Source organism: Xiphophorus couchianus, chromosome 1, assembly GCF_001444195.1.
Source record: "Xiphophorus couchianus chromosome 1, X_couchianus-1.0, whole genome shotgun sequence".
Taxonomy (NCBI): Eukaryota; Metazoa; Chordata; class Actinopteri; order Cyprinodontiformes; family Poeciliidae; genus Xiphophorus; species Xiphophorus couchianus.
In genome coordinates, this window is record NC_040228.1 from 5,722,458 (window position 1) to 5,740,219 (window position 17,762).

Genomic DNA, 17,762 nt, shown 5'->3' on the forward strand with positions numbered 1-17,762 from the left:
TTTTAGGAGCACTTTTACTACACTGTACTTTTTGCTCTTACTTGAGTAATTTTATTATAAAGTCTCGCTACTCTTGTGTAAAATTTCTGGATTCTCTACCCACTGAAGGAAAAACAAACATGTTTTAACCAAAAATTCACCAGACACAGAGACACGCCTGCAGTTTCTGTTAAAGTGTCATACATTTTATATGGAAAGAAACCGAGTTTGAAGTTCGAGGCACCATCAGGCAAATAGTTCAGATTTCTGGTCGGACTACAAATCTAAATTCTAGTGAAAATGCATCTTTTAACCAGTAATTTGATAAAGCATTTTTGAAGGCTAAGCGATCTGTATGCCTCCATTTGTGATTTTTATAAAACAGTCAGAGAAGAACAGCCAGCCTATGTTATAAATAAAATAAATTTGTCTTCAAAAGTTACTGTGTGAGTATCGATAGCAAGTACCTAAACTGTATGCATACAGTTTAACCTTCCTCTGGTGTTAGCGGGTCATTTTGGACCCGTGTATTAAATCAGCCATAAAATACCCTAAAAACAATCTTTTATCATCCAATGTTTTTCTTAACTCTTGTTTAGCTGGTTGGGCTCCCTCATCCATGAAAAGATTGGTTTTAATATTTTTTTGTGGCCCCCTGGGCTTTTGTTTTAACAGCATACCCCTCGTTTTCAATGTCTAAAAAGTGGTCAAATGAACCTTAAGAGAAGAGGGCAACAAAATAATCAGTTAAAAAATTGCCACAAGTGATGTTGTGACCCTGCAGTCCAGTAGTCAAATCGAGGACTACACGTTTTCCTTGGTTTTTTTCAGGGATGCCGCTTGCAGATTTGCCTGTGTAAATCTGTAGGTTCCACGCATAGCTTGTTTTAGCATCACAGGCTGCCCAGATTTTTATGCCATATTTGCCTGGCTTGCTGGGCATGTATTGCCGGAACGGGCATTTTCCTCGGAAAGGGAGAAAACGTTCATCCACTGTCACCTCTGGCCCTGGGTTGAACATCAGTGGAAGGAGTTGCACCCATCTCTCCCAAACATCCCTGATGGGAGCAAGCTTGTCAGATTTTGCTCTGGTGTCTCGATTGTCAAATCTGAGGACTCTTGAGATCATCTGAAAGGTCCGAAGAGACATTGTTGCCCGGAAAATATTTCTGCCCGTTGATGCATCCCAGAGACTCTCAGTTGCCTCATTGCTGGATCTGTAGCAAGGAGGAGAACACCAATGTAGGCATCCAGGTACGTCTCATCAATGTCTTTCCACGTGTTGCCATGGACTTTTTTCCCCTCAAGGTTTGTCATGGCAATTATGACTTTTTTTAGTGACAATGGCAAAAAAAGATCAAAGCACGTCTTGATGTCACGTACTCTTGTCACAGCAAACCTCGTGACCCCAGGGGTCATTTTGATGATGTTTGCAGCAGCTGTCCTTCCATGCACATCAGGAGGAACTGTGCTCCAACGGATGTTGCCACGTTTGGATTGGAATGATTCAGCAGGGGCAGCTTCAGCACCAGTGACCTCCTCTTCAGACTGATCAGTTGTGTCTGTTTCTTCCAATTGGTACTCCACATCATCTTCATTCTCAGAGGCCTGCTCATCCCCATCGCTAAAATCCTGTGTGTCCTCTGCCTCATTTGCAGCAAAGATGTGATCCAAAGCTTCATTTACAGTGAATCTTCTCCTCATTGTTGCATCCTGTGAATTGGAGATGTGTACTCTGCAAGTCACCACCTCTACACTCAAATGGCTTGACAAGCCTGGACATGTCTCCCTTTGTTTGTTCTCGCAAAAAGGCAAAGAGAAAAGCCCCTAAATGAAGCTCAAGTGGTTGGAGGAAGAGGCTGTTGGTTGATTGTGTGTTCATGATTTAATTTTTGGCATTTTTTATTGTTTTATAATCGAAAATTTTAACCGGGTCACAAATAACCCGAACACCACAATAGTCATTTTTTTCACCAGAGCACTTTATAATTTAGTAAAAAAAAAAATAAATTGATTTTACTTTGTTTAAATGGAAGTCCCTGACACAGTCAAAAAGTTTCAACGCAAAAAACAAATGTATGAAGTACTTTTATGCATGCTAAAACTCAAAACGGGTCCGTAGGGACCCTAACACCATAGGAAGGATAAACCCAAAATCTAACAGGCATATTAACATGCTGGTCGATGTTATATAAAATAAAATGAAAACATGCATATATTTTTTAAAACCTGTTATCTACAACTGATTTACTCTCAGTAAACTGTATTTATTTAGACGTAGGAGCTAAAACGTTATGGGGAAAAAATTACAGATTTTTTCAACTATCCTTCGCTTGTTGGTTCTGTAACAATATAAAGATTTTTATGGGCAACAAATGAAATAAAAATAAAATATTTTCTGAACCCAAATTAGTAAAAAAAATTCCGATTCCTAAGACTTTCTATATAAATGTGTTTAGCCAAACATAAGACAATATCTGATAATAAAACATCTTCACAATAACTCTAAACCCCAGCTTGGACATTCAGCACGGTAAAGTTGCAAGCGACTCTTTAAAAGTTATCCGCAGCAAACTGCTGACCTGATGTGAAACATTTGCACTTCAGTACTTGACCCCAAATGGAATGATGGGATTTTGCTTCAGTGTTTGGCTGTTCAGTTATTTAGTCTGACACAGCCTTGCTCATTTCAAAACTCAAAAGGATTGCTCTTCAGCAGTAGGTTAAGTGAAACCAAAGTCAATCAAATATTGACTACTATTTATATATATATATATATATATATATATATATATATATACTACTATTGTCTATCTGCCTACCTAACGTAGGCAGATAGACACATGAAAATCCAGTTTGAGTAATCCCAAGATATCCATCTTTTAGTTCATGAAGGAAATTGTTTTGTTTGACTGAATGATGTGTTAGACCTGAAAGAGATGAGGCACATTGGTAACACACAGTAAATTCTACAGTGCATTTTACGTTTGGACCTAATTATTTCAGTACTGTAACTCTGCAATCGTGCCAAAGCAGCTTCGCAAATTAACTGTTGTTCTTTATTTTGTATCGACATATTTATGCAAATAATTTATGTATGATATCTTGCACTTCAATTTTTAAATCAGCGGTGTAATGTTAAAAGTGCTGATACTCTATGCTGTCATTCTCCTGTTTGTGACGTAAGATCCCACCCGCCGTGCTGATCTGTATTCTTACTGTGTTCCATCCTCATGTTATGAGTGACCTTGACAACCTTCAACTGATGGCGAACAATTATTTCCCCCTATATCTGTAAATCATTTTTACCTGTGCTTTTCTCTGTCTCCTAGCTCAGAATATCAAATGTATAAAACCCTTTTGTTAAACTGCATATTCATTTGTTTTTGTGGAGTATGTTGTTTTTAATGGAAGCTGTGAACATTTTTTTTATTTTTTTTTATTGAATGACTCAAAAATGTGAAATGTTTTTATAATTACACAATTTGAACAGCACAACTTTGCGTCTGACATGTTTTCTTCTGTCAGTTTGTTTATTTGTTCATATTATTTATTGTGCTGCAATCACTGACCTTCTGAAGACCGGTGTGACCTTTTGGTGGCTAACGCAATACCGCTCTAAAGCAACTGCCCTTTTTAGTAGCGCAAACAAGGAATATATTTTAAAACGCATTAATACACGCAATGAAAAAACGTCTCACTACTGCCGCAACACGTATCATTCAGGGTTTTGTTTGTCTTCGCTCTTGAGCCAATCAGGGCCGGAAAAATGAATCGCACTCCTGGCCTTGCTTTGCAAACACCAGCTAATAGTGCGTGAAGCAGAGTTGTGCTTATTTCAGCTTCCTAAACTGCATTTTCTTTCGATATTTTTCTCATGCTCTGCAGAGAAGTCTGGTAGAGTTGCCGCTAAGAATTGGGAGGTACGTTCCACAGAATATCTGTAAATACTCCAAATATTACTACTAACAATAATACAAAATATGCAGGAGATCAATACTAAATATGCGAGAGTTGTTAGGGTCAATGTAAGTCAGGGAAAAAAAAGTATTTTCAAGACTTTTACTTTACTAAAAAAAAGTCATGAAATGGTTTGAAGACAACAAGATGGATGTTCGGGATTGGTCCAGTCAAAGCCCAGAACACAGTCTCATAGGGAATTTGTGGCTGGGCTACACAATCCTCATCTAACCTGACAGAGTCTGAATATTTTAGCAGAAGGAATGACATAAGATGCAGTCCGGATGCACAGCCTGACTGAGAACGATCAACACAGACTTCCTGTTGTGACAGCAGCCAAATGCTGACTGGCAGTGATGTTAATATTTACTCAAGCACTTATTTTATGATTCACTGGTTTATTTCATTGTCATTATTTTTCAATTTGACGATAGTTTTTTTTTGTACTTCTTTCTTTTTTTTAATCCAAATGTTTATCTGGATAGATTTGGGAAAGCAATGAAGAGACTAGAACATCCAGAGATAAAGGTAAATACTCTTTATGTTCCATTGATGAATTTTGGTCCAGCTGGATAAAGACTGATGGTAATAAACATCTGCTTTTATTTGCTGATAAATACTAACAGAAGGACAAAATAAGTAAGAAAAAGCTCTAAAGAGTCCCTGTGACATCAGTTATGCACTTGGATCATTTGCTTGGAATCTTTTATTTCACCTACAGGAAACAGTAACAGTCCTGCTGTTATTTTGACCAGCAGGTGGCAGTAAGTCACAGCTTATTTAGAAAGTGTTCAGCCTTATTAAATACAGACTCGCGTCAGTCCTTATATTTCTGTGTCATAACATACAAATATATATTTTTAATGTAAATACTCCTTTGCTAACATTGATCTGAAGTGACTCACACAGAAACACTTTCAACAAATCAACTCATTTAGCCTCGCGACCGGACTCTGAGCAACGTTTTCCTTCTTAAGAATGAAAAAGACGGAAGAACGATGTCTAGAAGGTTTTCTCTAAGACATCAGGGAACAAATTGACCATCAGCTGCGTCTCTTGTTTCAGCCGCTTCTCTCTGCTGCGCGCCTGCGATGTGGAAACTCGCTGCTCACCGATGACGCGCCGCTCATGACAACATCGAGCTGAAGTAGAAAACGTGGCCTTAAGATTGATTTATGCCTCCATGTATGACGGGTCCAGAGATTCTCATTCCTGACCAAGACGCGTGTTGGTTGTTTTTTTTCTTCAGTTTTCGGTTCCACGGCTCCGTCAGTTCGTGTATTGACGGAATCTGTCCACGTTCACGCACGCCGTGTCCTGCGCCTCATCTGAACGTCTGCTGGTTGTCAGAGCAGGAGATGGATTCGGTTTCTTTTGTTTTTGTTTTCCTTGTTTCAAATACACACGTCCAGGTTTCCTCCACTGGCTCGATGGAAATAAAATAAGTTTTGTACAAGTGAACAGGGAAGACCATCCTAAGAGTAAAAAAAAAAAAACAAACAAAAAAAAAACAGGATATTTCCCATGTTTTTCTTTTTCATTTGGTTCTAATTTACATTGACCCTTATTATCTCATGTTTCAACACATACAGTACAGACCAAAAGTTTGGACACACCTTCTAATTCAATGGGTTTTCTTTATTTTCATGACTATTTATAAGGCAAGAAATCCCACTTATTAACCTGACAGGGCAGGTTGACCTATGAAGTGAAAACCATTTCAGGTGACGACCTCTTGAAGCTCATCAAGAAAATGCCGAGTGTGTGCAAAGCAGTAATCACAGCAACAGGTTGCTACTTTGAAGAAACTAGAATATAAGGGGTATTTTCAGTTGTTTTACACTTTTTTGTTTAGTGCATATTTCCACATGTGTTATTCATAGTTTTGATGCCTTCAGTGTGAATCTACAATGTCAATAGTCATGAAAATAAAGGAAACTCATTGAATTAGAAGGTGTGTCCAAACTTTTGGTCTATATATATATATATATATATATGGCTATCTTTGGCGGTTCTTTGGGCCTGGTGCCTGTCTCAGTCATTGGGTGAGAGGTGAGGTATATCCTAGACGGGTCGCCAGCCCATCGCATGGCGTCTAAATAAATAAATCAGGGCCTTTATGATGTAGTTTGACAAATGTGAGTTGGGCCTTTATGATACTTTTTAAGTCATAAAAGGTTTTTGCATGGGTGTGATCATAAAGCCAGCAGGCTTTACCTGCAGCAACCAAACTAAGTGTCCTTTGTTTTTTTTTTCTACAGCAGTAACAGTAAAAACAGATTAAGCGAGGTTTATAGTTGACACACTGAACTGGACATGAGGGGTTTGTGCACCAATCATCCCTTTACCTGTCCTCACACAATATTATTTCCAAAACATGATGCCTTCTCGTGTACTTTCGATATTTTTGTATGTTTTAAAAATGTTTCAACACAAGAACATGGTGGGCTGCTAGTGGACTGCCCTAGCGGCCCTACCATCGGGCTTAGCAGGTTTTCTGGGGGAATCCCCTGTATCTGCTCAGAATTTATATAGCGGACAGAAAAAAAACAATCAATAAAAGACTCACCAAAGCGCAAAAACTGAGTTGAGGACTTAATTTTGCACCCTGGATCATATTCTACTGGCAGGCTTTGTGGAGCTGGCTGGTTTAACCGGACTGAACTACACCTTTGTTTTAAAGGTCAGGGAAGGCTAAAGTTGGTGATTGAAGAAAAAATTTGTTCTTTCCAGTCCAGCAGGGCTCTCAAAATCTGGTTCATTCAGGGGGCAGGGGGTTTCTGCAGCAGTACAGAATTAGAGTAAACTTATAAGAGGAAAAATGCAAAACAGAAATTGCAGATGATCGTACACATTAGCTGTAGTTTAACAGCACTCTATGCTGTAAATGATCTGCTAGTATAACCTGAATCTGGGGGATGGTTTATTACAGGAGAGAATTTTGTCCAGTTTAATTTTTATTTACAAGAAAAAGGAAAACAAATTGAAAAACATATTGTAAGGAATTCGGAATTGGTGGCGTCCTAATCATCAGCTGGGTCAACCAGCCCGCCAGTTTCCCCTTTTTCTGTTTTCAGGCACAATGTTTCCTTTTGACCGTTGGTCCTCGCACCCTGCTGTGCCAGTCCATTGTCCTCAAGAGCCGCCGTCTCCCAAGCGCGGATTTCAGTCTTGGTGATATATTACCAGCTGAACTGTCTCAGCGTTGTACACAGGCTGCATCTCAGACAAAGAAATAACGAAGGTTAGTGGAATCCTTCCTCTGCTTGAGCTGGGAGATGAAGTCATGGCAGATAAAGGCTTCCTCATTCAAGACCTCCTTCATGAAGTTGGAGCCAAACTCACCATTCCTCCATTTAGGCATCCTGGCCAGTTCAGCAAGAAAGAGACAGAGGAGACCCAGACCATTGATCCACTGCGAATCACTGTAGAGCGAGCAATCGCCAGAGTAAAGTGCTACCACATCTGGGATTCTCCGGTGCCTCTCACTTTAATAGGAACTGTCAATCAAATCTGGCACAACTGTTGTGTTTTGGCAAATTATCAAGGCCCATTTTGTGTTGCAGACTAAATTATTTCTGTAAGTTAATTGTTGTAGTGCTGTGTAAAAAGTTATTTAAATGTCTAGACTTTAAAAAAAATTTCAATTAAAACACACTTGAGCAGCATACTGTACTATTCTTTTTGTATTTTCTTGTTTAAGTTGAATTGCAAGGAAAACAAATCAATTAATATATATCAAATCTAACTAACAATAGTTGCACATACTTAAACTCTCTTGTTCTGGCCTCTATTTCATAAGACATTTCCAGTGACACTTGCAGAGACTGAAGATGCATAAGTTGACCGAGTTTGGGCACAAAACACATATTCGGAAGACTATGAAGCATCAAAGGACGAGAAGGGAAGTCTGGAGCCATGTGGTGCAAAATGATGCTACCAGATGACTTCTCAGGTGGGCATTGATAAAACATTGGTGAGCCCTGTGGCACAGGCCCAAGTTTGGATGGAACCAGCTCCAAATTTGAAAGACCATCTAGTACAAGAGCCATAAGTGGTTGGGACTCCAGCTGGCGTAGTTGTTCTCCTGATGCCAGAATGTCGGGATCTGGAAGTGCTCCTGCAAACATCAGTGACAAAATCATAATAATCATAATAAGTTTTGACAAAGGAAACATAGGTACAAAAAAATAAACCAAACGTTATACCTGTGTAAGCTCTGTAAAATGTGGAGTGCAGATATCTTTCCCCCATAGTTTTGGGCTTCCTCACCACCACTTTGCTGACAAGTTCAGGTTGTTTCCCCTTACAAGAAATACACAGAAAGATGTCAAACTAAAGAACAAATAAAGGGATGGTTGAGCAATTTGTTAGCACATAATGGGACTGATTTGGCACCGTTTAGATTTTTACCCAACTTGCAAATAAAACTAATTGACAGCAGTTGAGCCTGTATTTTTTTTCCCACTGCCTACAAAAAAGACATTTTCCAAACAAATTATGAGAGAAATTATATTTGACACAAGTAATATTGAGATTGCAACAAATGTTATGTGGCAATTATAAAATACAAGTGGGAAAGGAACCTAAATGGCTGTGCGACACAATCAAAGGAGGAATAAATTGTGTACATAACTATAGTACTGTTATTTTAAGATCATACACATGACAGTATATGTAATTTAGTATATGTAGTATATTTAGTATATGGTAGGATATCACATACCATAGGACAAAGTGTTCCACTCTTTTTTTCTTACCTGTGTTCTTGGTCTGTGCCATCTTTGTAAATCACTTGTGCAGGAGGAACAGTTGGCAGCTGGAGTTGGGAGTAGTGTGCAGTCTGGTAAAGAAGTGCAACTACATGATTGCAAACAGAGGGCTGAGCTGCCATTTAGAACTATTGGCTGTTTTGGACAGTAAATAACGGATTTAACCCAAACACTGTTAGACATTTTAATTAGTGTGGTCATTTAATATGAAGCTTATGTCTTTTTTTCAAAATAAAAGCCTCAATATCCCCCTCAGGTTAATGCACCGCCATAGGCGGTGCATTAATATTAGCATGCATTATATTTTTCTCTCAGGTTAGGGAACTGCCTTGCTGTGCAAGGCAGTTCATTAGCATTAGCCTTTTACCTTAAATAAGCTATTAGCTATTTTCTTACTTATTAGCCATGTTTAATATACTGAGTGGAGTAAGTCAATTACAGACAACATTCTAATGATATCCCACATGCTATTGACAGCATTTAGAGAAAGATATGTTCAGCCTGCTTTGACCAGAAAAACTATCTGCTTCAAACAGAATCCTGTCTCTCCCTCTCTGTCTCACTCACATGACAGCTGAACTGCTCTTTAGAACTACAATGACTGAAGGTTAGAACTACAACATGACGGACACTCAGTGCCTACAAAAGAAGTCTGAGCTGAATGTCAGAACTACAAACATGGTGGAACTGTCAGTTACTACAGAGGAGGACTGAGCTGGCCTTTAGAACTACTTGTGTTTTGGGCTTTTTATAACTCATTTTACCCAACCATTGTTACACAGGGAATTAGTGTGGCAATTTAAAATTAAGCTTAATGAAAATTTCAAAATAAAAGTCTTGACAATTTTTACATCAGGTATTTGCTCCTTTGAGCATTATATAACTGATTTAACCAAATGACTATTAGACATGGTATTAGTTTGGCCCTTTCAAATGAAGCTTAACAAAAATTTCAAAATAAAAGCCTTGACAATTTTTACATCAGATAATTGCTCTTTTGAGCATTATATAACTGATTTAACCCAATGACTATTAGACATGGGATTAGTTTGGCCTTTTGAAATGAAGCATAAAGAAAATTTCAAAATAAAAGCCTTGAATATTTTTACATCATGTAATTGCTCTTTTTGGCTTTATGTGACTTTTTCATCCAAAGCACTGTTACACATGGTATTAGTTTGGTCCTTTGAAATGAAGCATAATGAAAATTTAAAAATAAAAGCCTAGAAATATTTTTACATCACATAACTCCTCTTTTGAGCATTATATAACTGATTCAACCCAATGACTATTAGACATGGGATTAGTTTGGCACTTTGAAGTGAAACTTAACAAAAATTGCAAGGCAGTTCATTAGCATTTTAGCTTTAATAAGCTATTAGCTATTTATTTGACTTATTAGCCATGTTTAGTATACTGAATGGAGTAAGTCCATTATAGAAAACATCCTAGTGATGTCCCACATGCTACTGACAGCAATCACGCTAACATTAGCATTTTTGCTAATTTTAGCTGATACACTTACTTTATCATACTGAATGGTGCAAGTCCATGTTAGTAAACATTCTTGTCAATCTCCACATGCTATTGATTACGTTGCAGCTTTCTTTAGCATTGATGCTAATTTCTAGCATCAGAACACTGGGTCCAAACCGACGGGCACACTTTGGCAGGCCCCGTTTAAATTTCTTCAGGAATTTTTTTTGACATATTGTGCTGTGGCAGCTGAAGGAGGAACAGCTTATCCTGTTCTCTCTCATCCTTACTGATAACTTTGCTTGAGTTATTTTTAAAGTGACAGTTTTTATAGTTATATTTACATTTTCGACATCATAGCTGGATTACTTCAAACCTAAGGACTGGGGGATTTTCTTACTTCTACTTTTATTTTTTTTTACCTTTTCTTCATCTCCAAGTTGAACCAGGGCAAAATGCCTCCAGCCGACCCAAGGGACATTAGCAGTATTATAAAACGACTTCAGTCTATAGAAATGAACATTCAACTGCTGGAGGTGAACTTTGAGATCAACGCTACCTGTGGAAATCAGACAACTCTTCCTCAAATCAACGGAGAGGCCGTACGCCTCGCATCAAGCAGCTCACCCTGGAACGCTCTGGGTGCCAAGCCGAAGCAAAAGTCTTACACTGCAGATCCGATGAGGCGACTGACCAGTAGCGGCTGGTGCTAAAAAAACTGAGGGGGGCGCACACAAACAAACAAATGAAAAACAAACAAAACAAATCTTAAAAAATAGCACTATTTGAACATGAATTTTGCCCTCCTTTCCTTCTGCCCTGCAAATTTCTCAATTACATTCTTGTTAAAGTCAGTCATCTCCGTGACTAGTCTTTTCTCCATTGACAACATGGCCAATGCATTCAGCCTGTCCTGAGTCATTGAGTTTCTCAGAAAAGTCTTGATGCTTTTCAGAGTTGAAAAGCACCTTTCAGCTATGCTAAGTTTCCCCCAAAAACTTAGCTTCATTGCATTGTCTAGGTGGCTGCGGCTGTTTTCGTGCCGTTTGCATTTTTCTGAAAGATGTTTTAAGTCTCTTACCCCAGTTGTTGTCCACATTGCCTCCGTGCCAGAACTTTGAAATAGCAAACACGGAAAGCAGTAAAATGCATTGCTTAATGCAAACGTAACCGTGAATCGACCTAACGAACTGCAGCTGCGCTAATGAGTCGAATCGGGGATTGTCCAATCACACAATGTTTTAAAAACAATTAGCCAGTACTGACGCTCTACCAGTAATGACACAACAAAATGGGTGTGTCCGGGACGCAGAGGGCTGCGCCCTGTGGAAAAACCTTAAACAACCAATTAAAAGTCAGCCTCAGATCACCTGCTTGCCAAAAGTTGATGCGCCTACATACACACTCATTAGGACGGCGCCCCGCACATAGGAAGTGTGCACAATGTGAGCAATTAGAATTATGTATTTACTATTTTAATACATTCTAACATGTCTATTGGACACACAATATGAATAAATACATTTCTAAGTATTTTGCAGTTCAGAATAGAAATCATTTATTATCTAAACAATTTAAAGGGGGCGGCGCCCAAGCGCCCCCTACTGGCCAGCCGCCACTGCGACTGACAGGGAGAAATCCCTCACCTGGACGAATCAGCGTGGCCGGCTCTGAGCCGAAACCCACCTTCAACCTCAACACCTGCTCCACCAAAGGAAAACAAACAAACAAGCAGCTGCAACCAAAACGGTTCCACCGACCCCGCTCCCAAAGACAGAGCTACCAGCCCGGGCCTCAAAACATTCTGACTCTGTGGGAATCCCACTGAAAAACAGATTTTCTTCACTCCAGCCTGAGCCTCTGGTTCCCTTCTTCCTTCCCCCCTACCCTCCCCTCTCTCCTCACCCACTCATTCACAGGATTCACAAGATACCTATGAAGAAATGTCTTCTGGACCGGACTTTCTTAAATTTACAGAGGGAATGAATCAACAGGTTTTACTTGGGACGTCTCTCCTTAGCGCTCACGTAGCAGACCTCACTTCATTTAAGTCACCTGCCTCTGACTTCCCAGAGGATCCACCACTCTGCGTTTCTGAGGTCTGAGGCCGGGGTCCAGATTTTATCTTTACACATATCTTCCTCCAGAATGTGTCTGGCCCCCCGGCACTGCAAAACAGGACATTACCCGTCCGGATAACTACAAGAAAATTTACAAAAACCAGAAATATAAAATACAGCTGTCCTAATTCAAACCTCAGACTGTTCCCCTGCCTAAAGGAACCTCAGACTGAAGAACTTTTGGCCTCAAAGGCACTTAAACTAGCTCTTTAAAATACCAGACTTCTCTGTGCTGAAGCTCTATTAATTAATGATTTCATCACTGTGCTTAACATCAATGTTATGTTTCTGACAGAAACATGCTTGAATGACAATAATGAAGCAATCATAGGCTACTAATTGAATCAGGCCACGGTGAGAACTAATGTGCACCTGGAACGGGACACAGAAGACTTTAGAAATTAAAAGGGCCATGACGGCAACCAGTTTCGTGTCGTTGCCGACTCGTACAGGTCCAGGAAGGCGTGCCCGATTCTCTGAAAGATTGTGGTCGTTGGCGTTTCTTCCAGCAACAGCATCTCATCCTCTGATTCTTTTACCATCCTGGATTTATGTCTGTCCATCTTGACTTTCAAAACAACTATCTCTTTGTTTAATTCATCATTTTCTCTTTCCAGCCATTCTATCTTTTCTGTCTTCTCTCTCAGCAAATCCTGTACATTTTCTTTCATAGTTTTGTGTGTCCGTTCCAGGAGCACATTGGTTCTCACTATGGCCTCGTAGTCAGTTTGCAATCTTTGTAAGGTTTTCCTGGCTTTGTCCAAATCTGAACAGAGACGTCTGATTTGTTGTTTATAATGTTCTTTGCGACTTCGAAGCATCTCGTTGACTGTTTGATAGCTTCTCACATCGTCGGTGTTCTGACTACGTTGGAGACGCTCGATTTTTCTCATCAACGTTGCCACCATGTCTTTAAGCTGCTCGTTTTCACGCTGATACTTCATGCAGCTGCTCTCAAAAATCTCTATTCCTGCCAACAGGAAACCGTTTCGTCCTGTTTCAGTGTTCTTTATTTCTGCCGAAAAAAATTCCTTCTGTGCCATGATACTTATCTCTCTGTGTCAAACCTAAAACCGCAAATGAATTTTTCTGTGGAATCTGGGAATACAGAGACAGTGACCAGTGATGTCACAGACAGGATGAGTGACATCACTGCTTCAAATCAAAGTCACAAGTCTGTTGCGTGGGCGGGAGGGGGGCGGGGAGGTATGTTTTTTTTTTTTTAACTTTATTCGCAGATACACTGTATAAGGACAGAGTGAAACATTTGTTATGCCTCCAGAAAAACTAATACAGATAAATACAGATAAACAGTATTCAAGAAAAAGCTAAGGGGCTTCGGTTCCCAACTGTACATTCAAAGCAGGACATGGGATTAGTTTGGCCCTTTGAAATGAAGTTTAACAAAACTTCCAAAATAAAAGCCTTGACAAAATTTTAAATCATACTGAATGATGCACGTCCACCTTACTTAACGTTCTTGTGATTCTCCACATGCTATTGATTACGTTGCAGCGTTCTTTAGCATCGATGCTAATTTGTAGCATGACAACGCCGGGCCCAAACCGACGGGCACGCCTTGGCAGGCCCCGGCTAAATTTCTTCAGAAATTTTCTAGTTAAACTCTTAACATCCCTGTGTCATGAAATAAAATACAACGTATTTCAACTGTTGACCGTTGACCAAAGAATATTAGCACCATCTAGTGGCAAAACAAAACCGTCACACTCAATAGCGAACTACAAGTTCCGCAGGAAAACTAAACATATATTTACACAACAAAACACTCACATTGTTCCCTCATCAACCAAGCGCCTATTAACTGATTGTCTACACCTAAGTTGGAATTACTCCGTAATTATTTCCCTTTCGCTCCGACCCGTGCGCGCGCTCTCTCTCCGCCATGACCGAGCAGTTAATTGTCTAGTTTGTCACCTTCCGTTCCAAGCCCTTTCACAATAAAAGTATAGACTGTCATGTCAACAAATACTCCTTATTTACATGAGGAAACACAAAATACTAGTAAGGTCATTCTCACTGAACACCAAGAACCTGGGGGGGAGAAAATGGGGGCAAAAAAAATTCAGGCTAATGAAAAGAAAAATCATAATTATAGTAATGACAATAGCAATACTGAAAATGAGAGCGTGTACAGCATGTTGTAGTGATGGGCTATCTGAAGCCAGGCTTCGAGGCTTGTACCGAGTAATAAGGGGGCGTGTCCGATGAAACCCCGTTTCGAGGCTTGTGTTGTCTCGTTGAAAACCACGTGACTGGCAACAAACGAGGCCTCGCATTGCATGGGTCAAGTGACTGCTTCATTTTGCGTGTCGGTTTTCAAAATAAAAGCGTGATGAGCCGCTGCGTCATTGGTTATTGTATTTGATCGCATCAGGGGTTTTGTCTTCAGCAGTGGCAGAAATAAAAGGAACCTTTCATAGTTCATGTGTGTTAATGATTTTGACAATGGCACTCATCAAAATGTAGTGTTTATTGGTTTTCTCAATGGTTAATTATGCTATATTTTTTGACTTTATATTTGTGTTTTTTATTATGTGAAGCACTTTGAAACCTCAATGTTGCTGAAATGTGCTACACAAATAAACTTGATTGAAAAGGAGCCAGCAAGAAGAAAAAAATCTGACATCTGGGAATACTTTGAGATGATCATTCACAAGATTCTTAAATAAAAATTAAACCCTTCACCTCCAAAATTTTCACCTTCTTGAAATTTCCACTATTTTTTTATTCTGCAAAAATATAGCAGTCTTGCACAGCAGAAACAAACTTAAAGCTGTTGGAAGAGTAAAATTCTGGCCTGATGAGTAAAAATATAAGGGATCAGATCAGAGGGCTTGGTCCCTTAGTTTCAGTAAAAATAACCGAATGTTTTAGCACACCAAGACATTTTGGACAATTCCATGCTTCCAACTTGGTGGGAACAGTTTGGAGCTGGTACCTTCTTTTCCAACATGGCCGTGCACCAGTGCACAAAGCAAGGTCCATGAAGACATGGATGGCAGCGTCTGCCGTGGATGAACTTGACTGGCCTCACCTTTGTGCAGAACACTTTGGGGCTGAATTAGAGCAGATACTGAGAGCCGGGCTTTTTCCTTCAACATCAGTATGCGACCTCACAAATGCGCTTCAAGAACAATGATCACAAATCCCCACAAACACTCACCTGAACCTTGTGGACAACGTTCCCAGAAGAGTTGAAGCTGTTCTAGATGCAAAAGCAACTTCATATTTAACCTTATGGATTAGGAATGGGATGTCACTGAAGCTCACAAGAGAGTGTGGTATTAAGGTATTAGTTAAACATGACAAAATAAATAATAATTTACACATTTTTTATAGGAAACTGGATCATAAATATGAATTTAGTTTAAGTAGATAAGAAAAAATAATCGGGTCCACACTCCGCTACAGTAGATGGCGATAAAACATCTAAATGTTGGATGTCAGCCGCCATTAAACCCAAGAAGAAGAAGAAGGCTCACTGACAAATGGAACTCCTCAAGGGAGTATTGTGAGTCCTTTGTTTTTCTCTATTATGATTAATGATATGTTTGACAATTTGGAGAGTGGTATGGGTTGTTCATTATTTGCTGATGATGGAGCAATTTGGAAGAGAGGTAAGAACTTGAAATTTATAGTTAAGAAATTACAAGAAGCAATATATAGTATAGAAGAATGGTCATATAATTGGGGTTTTAAAATTTCAATAGACAAAACAAAGACCTTATTTTTCACTAGAAAGAAAGTATCTAATGATTTAAAATTGTATTTGTATAAACATGATTTAGAAAAAGTAAATGAGTTTAAATTTTTGGGTTTGTGGATGGATGAAAAACTCACTTGGAGTAGACGTATTCAAAAAGTAGTGGATAAGTGTAAGAGAGTTTTAAATGTTATGAGGTGTTTGGTGGGAAGAGAGTGGGGCGCTGAGAGAAAAGCATTGAAAATAATATATACGGGTTTAATAAGATCTGTATTAGATTATGGTAGCCTGGCCTTTGGATCAGCATCAGAAACACTACTTAAAAAATTAGACATTATTCAGTATCAAGCCTTGAGGTTGTGTACAGGAGCCATCAAAACAACTCCGATCTCAGCTTTGTTAGTTGAAATGGGGGAAATACCACTTTACCTCAGAAGATTACAGTTAAGATTATCTTACTGGAGTTATTTAAAGGGTCAGTATGAAAATCATCCATGTCAAGAAATTTTAAAACCTAGCTGGGAAAAAAGGGAAAAAGAATTTAAAATCCTTTGGTTGGGAGATAGAGAGTGACGTGAAAGATTTTGATTTATCATCTATAAAAATGAGTGAAACAGTTCCATTATCACCGGTCCATCCATCTCTGTTTCATGAAATCATTGTGGATTTATCTTTGTTGGAGAAGAGGAAAAAAGGAAATATTTCAGAATCATACTCAGTGCAATCATATATACAAAATAAATACTTTGATTATGTTCAAGTGTATACAGATGCATCTAAAAGTTTAAGTAGCAACAATGGGGTGTCGTTTATCGTTCCAGGATTTAGTATTAAAAAATGTAAGAGGATTTCTGATGACGTCTCAGTGTTTACAGGGGAAATGATGGGAATAATTCTGGCATTAGGATGGATTGAAGAGGTTCGTCCTCTGAGAAGTTTAATTTGTTCTGATTCAAGTTCATCATTATATTCAATTAAACATAATCAGTCTAATAGTAGGCCAGACCTTTTATTTGAGATTCAGTTAATACTTTATAGAATTCAGGCCATGGGATTAATTGTCATTTTTACATGGGTTCCATCGCATATAGGAATAAAAGGAAATGAGTTGGCAGACAAATATGCAAAACAAGCTTCAAAAAACAGTTCCATTGAGATAATGATTCCTTTTAGTAAAGAGGAAATAAAATCTATTATAAAACAAAAGGTTAAGGGAAGATGGCAGAAGCAGTGGGAAGAAGAAAGAACTGGTAGATGGCTTTATCGTATTCAAAGGACAGTTGGTGCAATGAGGGCAACAGAAAGAAGTAGAAAAGAAGAAAACATTATATCCAGATTACGTTTTGGTCATACAGGTTTAAACAGTACACTATTTAAAATGGGGAAACATCCATCAGGTAATTGTGATCTTTGTCTTCAAGAAGAGACAGTAGAACATGTTTTATTGTTATGTCCAAAGTACTCCGAGGAGAGAAGGACATTAGAATATAGGCTTCTAAAGAATAAGTTACAGTTAAAAATATCAGAGATTTTGGGATATTCTTCTTCCTCTGAATATTTATGTTATTTCATAAAATTTCTTAAGAAAACTAAACTGATAGAAAGGATTTAGTGTTTTTTTGTTTTTTTTTTTAAGTTGCGTTCTGATCCACACTCCATACCAGTAGGTGGCGGTAATGCACACCATTAAGTTGCTTGCCAACCGCCATTAAAAACAAAAAGAAGAAGAAG

General features: G+C 38.8%; 1 long non-coding RNA gene across 1 annotated transcript; it reads right to left on the minus strand.

Annotated features, from left to right (window-relative positions):
- Positions 1-7,705: 7,705 nt before the first annotated feature.
- LOC114142631 (uncharacterized) lies at positions 7,706-8,807 on the minus strand. The gene is made up of 3 exons (XR_003595084.1): positions 8,700-8,807; positions 8,148-8,244; positions 7,706-8,059 (listed from the first exon to the last, which is right to left on the minus strand). It is a non-coding gene; the product is annotated as an uncharacterized LOC114142631 (long non-coding RNA).
- Between the last annotated feature and the right edge of the window lie 8,955 nt (positions 8,808-17,762).